The sequence below is a fragment of the Pecten maximus genome, chromosome 17, assembly GCF_902652985.1.
Source record: "Pecten maximus chromosome 17, xPecMax1.1, whole genome shotgun sequence".
Classification (NCBI taxonomy): Eukaryota; Metazoa; Mollusca; class Bivalvia; order Pectinida; family Pectinidae; genus Pecten; species Pecten maximus.
Genome location: NC_047031.1, coordinates 22158302 through 22172066, shown reverse-complemented (window position 1 = coordinate 22172066; position 13765 = coordinate 22158302).

Sequence of the window (13765 nt, the reverse complement as noted above, 5' to 3'; positions counted from 1 at the left end):
TTTTTCCCCCTTTCTTCTGTGTTATTACGATGAAATAGCGACAAAAATGGAGGAAGGAGAGATGCAGGTCAATATCGGGAGCTAGAGATAGTGATCCGTTGAGTCCATACATCAGCGGTATCTTCCCACTCGGCCATCATATTCTTATATAACATTGGGCACAGGTAGTGTTGTTATGAGAGCGAGAACGATAGGTACTAATGGCAAGTGACGCAATAGTTTAATTTGCGAAATTGTCTGATTCTCCTGTGTACCTGTGTAAGTATATATTAAACATACAACGGTGAAAATGTTTTCACTTGAAATCAATCAAATTATAAGTCATGACCCTAATTGTTAATCATCCGCGAATTTGTCTAGATCAGCGATCGCGAAATATTACATTCGAGAACCTGTCTGATGTGGTTAGTTCTAGAAATTAATTATTCCATAAAAATCTAGGTGATTTACAGAACACTATAGTCATCCACCCTTAATGTATTGCTTTACTTTCATGTCTTCTTGTAAATGTTATTATATTTTATATAAACTGATTATGAAATATCCCCGTGGAGGTGACTGCTTGTTTTACAGAATGATCTGGTGCTGAAATTATTTATTTCTTGATTCTTTATCCTTCGGTTGGCGGCCAGGCTATTGGTTACCGATATAGGAATCTTACAGAGTTGATGACTCATACAACCTCACCAGTCTTGTCTAGCGATATACATAACAGTATGTTCATAAGAATCGTAGTTTTACAGTGGTATACATAAAATTCCGTTCATAACAAATATTCAATTGAACAGCGATATTAATAAAATAACGTCTATAAGTTAACTTACTTTGTATGGTGGTGCTCATTACATGACGTCCACAAGAAACATTTAGCTATACAGCGATATATACAGTTGTACAGCGATGTACCTAAAATGACGTTCATTACAAAAGTACAGATGGACAGAGAGCCACATTAGATGATATTCGTGACAAACGCACAGAAATGTACATTCAACAAAATTTTTATATATTGTAAAAGTTATATCCATCCCGTCAGATGTAGTTCATTCATAGCGATTGTCACAAAATATATCAGCTCAAATGTCCCACAGCATCACCGACAAGTCCTTGTGTAGCGCAACGGATGTATGGTGTAGTATAAATCCGTCGGGGTTAATATTTTGTTTATCTGGATATATTCTCCGACCGAACATAGTATGCATTATTATCATGTGCAATGCTGGCTGGATCCGATCTCTTTTGGAAAATTTATCGTCCTTTGTTTATTTTATTTTCCCGTTTCTCCCTCCCAGAAATCACCTGCAAATTTACCCGATTAATTGGAAAAGCTGTAGGCTTTCGAATAATAATTTAATATTGTGTTTCCCTGACAGGCATTTTTAATTCGAGTATTTTGCCAATGTTATTGTCCGTCAGTTTATTTCCATGACTTGATTCTTGACCGGAGACTTGAAGTTTTTTTATCATGTTGATGTACATCATGTCTTATAATACGCTTTCAACCGGAAAATATAACACTCTTTAGCCGATCACAAAAAAAAAAAACAAAAAAAACAACAAAAAAAAAACAAACGAAAAAAAAAAAAAAAAAAACCCTGACGAATTGAATTAACGTTATCGAACAGTATTAGGTACCTATAAAACATCTTATTACTTATTTATCAATTAAAAATGTAAATCGAAAGAAGAAGGCGAAAATATGTTGGGTTTATTCTTTTCGAACATGTTCAAAAGTTTGATTCGACCTTTTTGGAAATGTTAGTGTCCTTTGTTTATTCAAATCATTCCCCCCTCCCCTACCCCCCCCCCCCCCCCCCCCCACCCCTTTTTTGTTTTTTTGTTTTTGTTTTGTTTTTGTTTTTTTTCTGAGATCACCTGCTTTGTTACCCGATTAATGTGAACAAATTGTAGGTTATTTCAATATTGTGTTACCCTAACAGGCATTTTAATTCGAATATTTTATAATAGTAATTGTTCGTTCTTTTATTTCCAGTATTTGATCTTGTCCGGAGATAACCTTAAGTTATTATATTATATGGATATACATCGTTTCTTTCAACCAGAAAATATAACACACTTTAGCCGATCACGTGACAACACCTGTGATGAATTTACGTTACAGAACGGTATTAAATACTTATAAAACATAGTATTACTGACTAATCAATAAACTGCCAATCGAAACAAGATGGCGAAGTGATGGTTGGTTGGTTCGGTTCGAAAATGCACAAAGTGTGTATAAAACTTTGTTCATAACAACATCAATAGTACCGCGATGGCATTTGATGATTTCATGAATAAAGGGAGAACAGCAATGTATATTAAATTTTAGTTGATATTGAATTAAATTTGCATTTGCTCCGCATTGCCCAATTGACACAATGCTAAGAGGCAGTTGCCACCATTCGCCTATAACACTCAGTGCCTCAGGCTTTTTTCAAAGTTGACGGAAATGGTAAGACAATGTAAACATAAGTATTGAACAGTGGTTTTAATATTGTTATAGTCGATATGGCAGCAAGATGTATGGTTGGCAAATGTAGCATGGGAACAATACGGGTTCCTATGCAATGATTTGTAGACATATATTAGCTGTTGACTACAATTATACATTAGGAAAGGAATAAATATAACTTTAAAAAAAATTATTATCAATATTAAAACCATTATGAAAACGAATAAACCTAATAATAAAATATGATTTATTATTAACATTTATAACCCTAATACAACAGTCTAAGCTACAAACTTTTACATTTTACATTTTTATTCAGATAGGACCTCAGGTGCATGTTTTTTAAAGTAAAATATTGCATTTTTACTTATTTTCAATTCTGTTTACCATGGTAACGTTGCAAATGCAAATGCAAATAAAAAAGGGCTTTGCCATAATTTCTGGATAGGTCCTCTTTACAAGTTTCAATTAATGTATAGACTGCATGTAATACAAAATATTTTTTTACAATAAAGGCTAGGCAGATAAAACAGAAATACAAACTTTAATAAAAATCACTGCTTTTAATTTTATTCGGTAACCATGACAACAACTGCAGATAAATATAAAATACGACTTTTATTTATGTTTGTCTCCCTTTTTCAAGAGTCTGATATAACATTAATTTTATAAATTATTCACTCTCATCGGCTTAAAATGTATAAACATATGAAATAAACAACTTTTTTAAATCACAAATGTTGAGTACCATAGTAGCTTCAATAATGCAAAAACATCAAATTTGTTACTGAATTTGAAAAGGTTATATTTTCAGGTTTCTATATATATATATATAGTTTGTTTACCAAAACATGTTGATGCGAAAGGGTGAAAATTCATGATTAACCAAAATGTCGGATTTTTTAGTTCCATTAAAAAATCCTGGGAGTAAAGGGGTGTAAGAATGCCTCCCCTGTGAAGTGTTTAACGTCCTATCAACAGCTACGACAGTTTTAGGTAAGCACTACTTATGTATTGTTTAACGTCTTATCAACAGCTAAGGTAATTGATCGAAGTCCTCTCCTATGTATTGTTTAAATCCTATCAACACGTACACGGTGTATTGTTAAACATGTACAATATATGATCATTTAAAAATGGCCTCCTTTGTGTAGGCTTCATGTTTGAAGTGAAAATGTGTTTGCTTTGGGAGGATATGGTCTGTTCATATTAACCTAGAGCTGAGAGTACGGACTCGTTGCTGACTTTGTAATATGGGATATGTTACATGGTATTAAGCTTAGTCCGTGCACTTTTGATCGATTGTTAAAACCGACAATTGACTGATGGAAAGTGCTTATTTAGGCTAACACCGATAAGTTTACTTTTTTGTATACAAATACCTTGAAGCTAAGTGGTCATGATCTGACGTGAAAATAAAACCAGGTCAGAGACCATTTCGAGTTATAAAGGTAAACTTGAAGGTAAGTCTACTAATTGTCCTGATTTTTACGAACCAGAACGATTTTTTTTCTTTTCTTTTTTTTCCTATTTTTTCCTCATGATTTGAATACATTGATATGTTAGAAATGAAAACAAATTGACAAAAACCATTATCAAATTGTAGCTCACAATGACCTGATTCTATGAATGCGAATTACAGTACCCCGTGGAGAAGGTTAACGAAATTGGAAGGCGCAATTGGGTGGCGCAGCACTGTAGTTGGATAGAGCGTGAAGCATGAATATAGTGGAAGGTACGAGCATGAACTTTTTTGATCCAGTCACCGAGACATTGAGAGTAAATTTAACCAAAATTGATTTTTGCTTTCACTATATAAGGAATAGATTTCTAGCGAAGGATTAACGATTTATTCAACGTAAGGCACATTAATGACGCGAGAGGAGACGAAGAATCGTTGCTTAAATTTACACTGAAAAACACTGCGAGCTTGTGACGGCCCATACATACTGTTTAACTTCATATGCGATATAAATGGCTTGGCCGGTGCTTCAAGAGTATTGTTTTGGTTCGCTTTTTTCCCTTTTTTCTGTGTTATTGCGATGAAATAGCGACAAAAATGGAGGAAGGAGAGATGCAGGTCAATATCCGGAGCTAGAGATAGTGATCCGTTGAGTCCATACATCAGAGTCGGTATCTTCCCACTCGGCCATCATATTCTTATATAACATTGGGCACAGGTAGTGTTTTTATGAGAGCGAGAACGATAGGTACTAATGGCAAGTGACGCAATAGTTTAATTTGCGAAATTGTCTGATTCTCCTGTGTACCTTTGTAAGTATATATTAAACATACAACGGTGAAAATGTTTTCACTTGAAATCAATCAAATTGTAAGTCATGACCCTAATTGCTAATCATCCGCGAATTTGTCTAGATCAGCGATCGCGAAATATTATATTCGAGAACATGTCTGATGTGGTTAGTTCTCGAAATTAATTATTCCCTAAAAATCTAGGTGATTTACAGAACACTATAGTCATCCACCCTTAATGTATTGCTTTACTTTCATGTCTTTTTGTAAATGTAATTATATTTTATACAAATTGATTATGAAATATCCCCGTGGAGGTGACTGCTTGTTTTACAGAATGATCTGGTGCTGAAATTCTTTATTTCTTGATTCTTTATCCTTCGGATGGCGGCCAGGCTATTGGTTACCGATATAGGAATCTTACAGAGTTGATGACTCATACAACCTCACCAGTCTTGTCTAGCGATATACATAACAGTATGTTCATAAGAATCGTAGTTTTACAGTGGTATACATAAAATTCCGTTCATAACAAATATTCAATTGAACAGCGATATTAATAAAATAACGTCTATTAGTAAACTTAATTTGTATGGTGGTGCTCATTACATGACGTCCACAAGAAACATTTAGCTATACAGCGATATATACAGTTGTACAGCGATGTACCTAAAATGACGTTCATTACAACAGTACAGATGGACAGAGAGCCACATTAGATGATATTCGTGACAAACGCACAGAAATGTACATTCAACATTTTTTTTATATATTGTAAAAGTTACACCCATCCCGTCAGATGTAGTTCATTCATAGCGATTGTCACAAAATATATCAGCGCAAAAGTCCCACAGCATCACCGACAAGTCCTTGTGTAGCGCAACGGATGTATGGTGCAGTATAAATCCGTCGGGTAAATATTTTGTTTATCCGGATATATTCTCCGACCGAACCTAGTATGCATACCATGTAATGCTGGCTGGATTCGATCTCCTTTTTTCATTTCATTTTCCCGTTTCTCCCTCTCAGAAATCACCTGCAAAGGACCTGGGGTGGTAAGGGGCATTTTTGGCATCCCCTCAAAAACCGTTCATTTTTGGTCAAGATAAAATATAAGATACATTTCTTGTTCATGTAAATTCATAAAGCGATACCTTGACTGACTTTTGAGATACACCTCTTTGCATTAAGCATGTTTTAACGTCATGTTTTGAGAATGATGATGTCAACGTCGCGGTATGAATGTTGACGTCATATTGCTTTTTTTATGTCTCTTTTTAATTATGATGTCGCATACTTCCATGTTTGTTACAAATAAACCAAATGTGTTAGTAGTGTGTAATGAAGTATGAAAACAAGAAGAAATTCTAATTTAAACATTTTAATAATAACAAAGAACATTTTTGTGGAATGCAAATATTACCCCTTTATTAGACATAACAGTGCTATAGTACTAGACAAAAAGCATGGGCAAATGAAATGGACAACATTAGGCAGGTTCCATTGAATCAAACTCAGTAGAAATTGAAATATATATATATACAAAGGAATACAATTTATGTAAATGAAAAGACTTTTCTTAAACATTGTGGTGACACTAATTAACTTCAAAACTGGTACTCTTGGAGCTCTAGTTTTTAAGAATCCATAGTAAGAACAATGCTTGGTCTACAGATAGATACAATGTAGACAAATAACATGATTACTATCAAGAAGTTCATACAAAGGATCAATGCTCTTCAGCATGTTTACACAAATAAATGATGCTTAATAGCCAAAGTTGATATTTATGCATGAGAAAAGCATCACATTCATGTTCAGTGAAAATAAATGTATATGTGGCTTCTGACAGGGTGTAAACACAGATCTACAGATATATACACAAACAAGAGTCTACTAGTCTGTATCTTAAACTTATTTGCTTTGCAATGAAAAGTTTTTAAAACTATGGAATATATTCAGTTGGTGTAAAATCAAGAATATGCTCTTAAGACCCCATTGGATCCAGCAAGCTTTTTGAGTATACAGGTTCTAATTGTCAGTGTTTATCAGATATAACATCAACCATCAATAAGGTATGACTCCAATAGATAATTTGTAAAATTGCAGAGAGTTTAAAAAAAATATCAGCCTGACAAAGACTTTTCAGTGTATCAGAAATGCCAAATATAGCATTCATTTAAAACAAACATACTACTTCTGCTATTCATTGTTAGCCTTGATGTGATATGCACACTTGTTAATCTGTAACTACTCGCTCCCTCACAACTGAAGAGCCTCTTAACATTGGTTATTATTGAAACATATAGCTACTTATATTCACATTTTCTCAACACAAAACATATAAGCCTGGTGCATATGTATAAATGTATATATATCAGTAAATGTACAATTTCAAACGTGTATTAGTGTACATAATACAAAGCCTACCCATTACATCAGTAAAACTGTCCTCTGCTTCGAATGAACAATGATAACTAATGACAGTAAAACCTTGTTATTCTTAAGTCATCAGGATCACGACAAAACTTTTAAATTATCCAAGTAAAATTAGGTTGGGACCTACAAATTAAAACAGGGTCTTTGAGACAAGTTCTAAAAGAGGTTCAACTGTACGGTTTACTTTATAATTCACTCTTCCACATCACTATCTGCATCAACCTGAACTGGTTCTGGGATATCCTTCGCATCTTTCAAGTATACTGTCCAGTCCTTCCCACAGCCAAATTTCAAGTTTTCATTTCTAGCATATCCAAGATACCAAATAACTGAGGTTATATGGGCACATGTACCAACTACTCTGGCTCCACACTTACACTGACAGTACCAACTTTTCACTCTACACTCGTCATACCCTATCCACATCTTGTACATTTTTGACGATGTATGGCGACTTTGGATTTTCCCCATTAGTAGGCCTTCCTCCATGTTATGCACATACAATTCGTAGTCACCGTCATCATCCATGTGCTCTTCGGCGTAGGACTAAGTTTGAGCTGATAAACACCTAAGGTTATGTTCCTTAAATCTGTCTCATCAAGTCTTGGGAAAGCCAATGCACATCCAACATCCTCTAACTTTTGCCAGCATGCATTAAGCTTGTCTAGCCTTTCACTTATAACTCTTTCCATCAGTTCATTATTTTGCTTTGACACGTGCAACATCTTGCATCCTAACAGAACATCACCCTCTTGATCAGTTGACACCATCGGAGCCAAATATTTATTGCACAAACAGGATACAATCTGTACATAGTCTCTGATGTAGGGTATCTGAGAATTTGGAACAATGTTATTTAGAAATCTCCAAGTCTTCAAGCGTCCATTGACAGACTCTACTACCCATCTCAGCTTTGTCACCAGCCTAGATGTGTTACTTTCCTCTACTGTGTGTTGCTTCTGATTCTTTTTTAAGAAAGTGGGCATTTCTGATTTGATTTCCATAGCCTCCAAGAAATCAATAGAATCCCGAAAGCCTCTGTCAACGATGAAAATGTCATCTTCCTGTAACCATGACCTTATGGCCTCCTCATCTGTTTTAATGCATGTTTCAAAATTTCAGCATCATTGTTTTTGGAGTCACTCAAGTTTGGACCAAGCACACTGACAATATAACCAGTAGTTGAAACGAAGATCATTGGTTTAAGCAAAGGCCTGTGTTTGTGCATGTTGTAGGACCGACGCTGAAACTGAAACTTGGAGCTCTTCTGAATGTAGATGTATGTGCCATCTATGACAAGTATTGCTGGTAGAAGGGGTCCTCCAAATAATGTTTGTGCTAAATGTCTTGTATGATTTGAAATAATTTCCTCCCTTGTAACATGATTGAAGCCAAGGTTTTTTTTTTGGAACAAAGTCTGTCATTAATGCCTTTCTTCCTGATGTAATTGCTTTTTTATAGCATCTGGACCAACATTAAACAGAGTGGACAACATTTTGTTTGACATTCCAGATCGCAGTTTGGTCAAGAAAATTCCAAGACATGTCCTAATACTTCTAACGGCTGTATGACATATGTCTTTAACATGTCATCAAAAGAGTCTTTGCTGACTCCCATCAGGTTCAGGTAATCTGCATCTGTGAAACAATCACCATCAAAATCCATGCGTCTTTCTTTGTTTTTGAGTGCAGCATCACGCAAACTTGTAACTAAATGTAATAAATCAGTCTTGTTGAATTCTGTGACAGATTTGGTATTCTGTTGCAATAACAATAGGGCATCAGAGGTAAACTTCATGCTTCCTTCAAAATGCTTTGGACAACATCTTGCACCTTGTTTGATGATAATGTTATGATCTACAAAAGTGTTAAATCTTGTAAATGTTGACACTACAATGGACTTTCTCATCCCTTTTCGACATACACAACAAGTGCTGTTTGACGATCCTGCCACAGACGACAACTTTAGAGAAATGTTGCGAGGAGACTTTACTTTGCCTAGAACATCAACCTCTTTGGGGACATTTGAAATAGAATCATTGGCAACAATATGTTGAGATGTCTTCTTATTATAAAATTTCATGCGACACTTTCCACAAGTAATGTCACCATCAACCGCTTTGATCATGAAACATTTTTCTAGGTATTTTCTAAATGCTTTGTTGGTTATGCCTCCTACAGGTCTTCTGTCCTTGGCCTTAGTCCTCTTTGAGCACATAACACAGCAATAAGGCTTTGTTGCAGATTCCATTGTACCTTAAACAAAGAAATAGGTAATTTAAGCTATCTTAAATTCAACTTTAAATAGCTAAATATAATTACAAATAATTGCTTAAAGTTACTTATTTCAAGTTATTCAGTCCCTTTTTTTATTCGAAATCAAAAAACATCTGTAAAGCAATGACTTGAATAAAAGTTGATACTTGTTAAGATGCTTATTCAATGACATAATGTTAATCTACTTTAACAAAAAGAAAACTTGCAGAAGCTAACTTTATCTATGAAATATAGGTGTCTCAAGATACAGAAAACGTACTTAAAATATTACCTGAAAGCATTGGATGATATCAGATCAATTATATAGTGTACAAGATGTAGAGAATCACTGGTATACATTAGGCAGTGTACATGGTGTAGTGTATCACAGGTATAATTTATACAGTGTACATGGTGTACTGTATCACAGGTATAAGTTATACTGTACATGGTGTACTGTATCACAGGTATAAGTTATACAGTTTATATGGTATATCTGTGATACAGGTATAAGTTATACAGTGTATATGGTATACTATATCACAGGTATAAGTTATACAGTGTATACGGTGTACTGTATTACAGTTATAAGTTATACAGTTTATATGGTATACCTGTGATACAGGTATAAGTTATACAGTGTATATGGTATACTATATCACAGGTATAAGTTATACAGTGTATACGGTGTACTGTATCACAGGTATAAGTTATACAGTTTATATGGTGTACTGTATTACAGGTATAAGTTATACAGTGTATATGGTATACTTTATCACATGCAGGTATATTTAAGTTAAATAATATTGTAATACCTACAGCTCTGTGATCTACATGCAGCTTCTTGTACTCAGGAGAAACATCAAATCATTCCAAATGACTGACTTCACTGCAGACAGTGTATCCATAACTGAAATGTGGAAAAAAATTCAACATACAATGTATATGAAAATTTACTCTATGGAAAGGCCATGAACATAATCCTTGTTAAAAACTATGTTAGAAGTTTGCACCAGACAGTTGTTGAGAGGAAAAGGAGGCAAATTGATGAATAATGTGTTGAAAAATTATAGAAGGATCAGTGGTCAATCCCCACAGGCGAATAGGCTTAAAATTGGTTCATAAATTATTGATCGATTTGGCCCAAATGTGTGTTTGAACTCAATTTATAACAACCACAATAAATGTATAAGCATTCATATATGCTTTAGATTATGAAAACTCGATAGAGTTTTACAAAATGAATTCATACATATACAATTTGTACAATGTATAATGTATTTGTATAATGATTTTTAAAATTTATTGTTAGCATTTTGTTACATCATGCACCGTCACTATTCTAGATATATATTGATCTTTTCAGAGGATCTGATGACAGGTGTTAAATACTATACTTCTATACTACTTCTTGTCAGACATGGCCTGTTGCTACTACTTATTAAACAATGGATCAAGAATAATGTTTGTGTAAGACCATATAAAAATTTCCAGGCACGTACATAATGTATACGTAGCTGACGACGGATTTGATTAGCAAGTACCACGAGTGCCCCCCCCCCCCCCCCCCCCTTAAATTAAAATAAAGGATTTTAAATAGTGGCAATTTGATCGTAATTGGATACCCTGTGTGATCTATCATTACACAAATAATTAACATAAAAATGGACCATTCATATATGATTTACTGCTTTGATGAAATATCCATACCTTCTTAGTTTTGTTATGTTTACAAGTAAATAAATAAATGTTGTCTGGTGACTAAAGAAGTTCCAGCGTTAAGAACAAACAACTGACAGTCAAAGATATTGTCACTCTTGAGAATGTCCAATGAAGAGCTACCAAATTAGTTCAGAACATATCGGACATAGATGTACCCTTCCTGAAAGACTCCCCACATCTAGGCATACAATCACTTCAGTATAGGAGAAAAAGATACAATATGATCCATGATATATAATCCTTAATGGGCTTGACATATATATAAATACTGAAGAAATGTTTCACGTAGCTGGATCAAACATAACAAGGGGGCACAGTAAAATCAGTAAAACCACATACAAGAATTAATATCAGGAAACACTCTTTCCCAGTTAGAGTTATTGGTGATTGAAACAGTCTATCGTCAGCAGTGATCATTCATCAACTCACCATCAGTTAACTCATTTAAGAGCAACCTCAACAGGCACTGGAACAATATTGATAACAAATCCAGCCCGTCTTGCTACTAGATTTAAGATCTGAAAAAAATGTATGAAATTAATAAAGTGCATAGTAGTGTACAGTACTAGTCCTGTCAGAGGGACACGCATATATATGTGTGTGTGTGTGTGTGTGTGTGTGTTTTTGTGTGTGTGTTACTGTATATACTAACTTGCATGATTGAAAATCAGTCCATCACCAAATAAATAACACCAATGTTAAGATAAGATATCTAAACAGGCGGTCAATGAGCAAATATGCTTGCTTATTAGAAGACCCGACTATAGTAATTGCTAAATCGTTTAACTTGAGACATGAAGTGACCGCAAGCAAAGCGAATGTAAACGGGCGGTGAACAAAGGAACTTTGGTCTGTAACACCGAAGTCGGACTATTTCAATCTCGGACCATTATGTACTCTACCTGGATCGATACTTTTTAATGTAATGGGCCGTGTTCGCATTATTAGTATTACAACTTCGATAATATAATGTACAGTAAACATCGGACGTAACATTGCTAACAAGCCTAAAACATGCCGAAATTTTATTTCCATGTAAAAAGGTAGCTTTATAAATTAAAAAATGTACGCAGATGAGTATTTTACTTACCACATGATTGGTGATTATTTGCTATAGCGTCGAAAAATGGTTAAAATCGGATGGAAGCATGCGTTTTCTTTGCATCTGAAACACCGGATGTCGTCTGCTGTTGGCGGGCGTGTTCGATTGTGCTACTAACGCTGTATAAAAAACCTGTCGTTTTAACTACCTCTGCATTCGTAAAACACTTTGAAATTTGCATCAGATATAGATATTTAGAAAATAAACGCATGCTATTTATATCTTTTTGTTTTAAGAATGCAGAGATATCAAATTTTATAAATAATATCACGAAAGTAACACATTTTTCGCAACTTCCGGATCTTTAGGACACGTGACTTGCCGATGACGTCATTCTGATCAGCAGAATAAATTTTAAAGTAGCGCAGACGTCTTTCCAAATACTCCACATTCATATGTCATAAAGCAATTATATAGTATTAAAAGTTTATTTTTGGCATTTTTTCGATGCAGAAATAGACCCTTACCACCCCAGGTCCTTTACCCGATTAATTGGAAAAGCTGTAGGCTTTCCGATAATAATTTAATATTGTGTTTCCCTGACAGGCAATTTAATTCGAGAATTTTGCAAAAGTTATTGTCCGTTCTTTTATTTCCAGTATTTGAATCTCGTCCGGAGATCACCTCTTAAAGTTTGTTTTTTGTTTTTGTTTTTTTTTTTGTTTTTTTTTTTTAATTTCTGAATCATATTTTCTATGTACGCTTTCAACCAAAAAAGATGACACACTTAAGCCGATCACGTAAAAACACCTGTGATGAATTTATGAAAAGAACAATATCAAATACTAATAAAACATCTTATTAATGTTTAATCAATAAACTGTCAATCGGTACGAGATGGCGAAGTGATGGTTGGTTTGATCGGTTCGAACAAGTACAAGTATAAAACGTATAAAAGTACCATTGGACAGTGATGTGTATCAAATCATCATCATAACGAACATTGAGTTGTACAGTTGTACAGCGATATACATCAAATGGCGTTCATTAAAAACGTACAGTTGTACAGCGATATACATGAAATGACGTTCATTAAAAACGAACAGTTGTACAGCGATATACATAAAATGACGTTCATTAAAAACGTACAGTTGTACAGCGATATACATAAAATGACCATCATTAAAAACGTACAGTTGTACAGCGATATACATAAAATGACATTCATTAAAAACGTACAGTTGTACAGTGATATACATAAAATGACGTTCAATAAAAACGAACAGTTGTACAGCGATATACCTAAAATGACGTTCATTAAAAACGAACAGTTGCACAGCGATATACATCAAATGACGTTCATTAAAAACGTACAGTTGTACAGCGATATACATAAAATGACATTCATTAAAAACGTACAGTTGTACAGTGATATACATAAAATGACGTTCAATAAAAACGAACAGTTGTACAGCGATATACCTAAAATGACGTTCATTAAAAACGAACAGTTGCAAAGCGATATACATCAAATGACGTTCATTAAAAAAGTACAGTTGTACAGCGATATACATAAAATGACGTTCATTAAAAACGTAC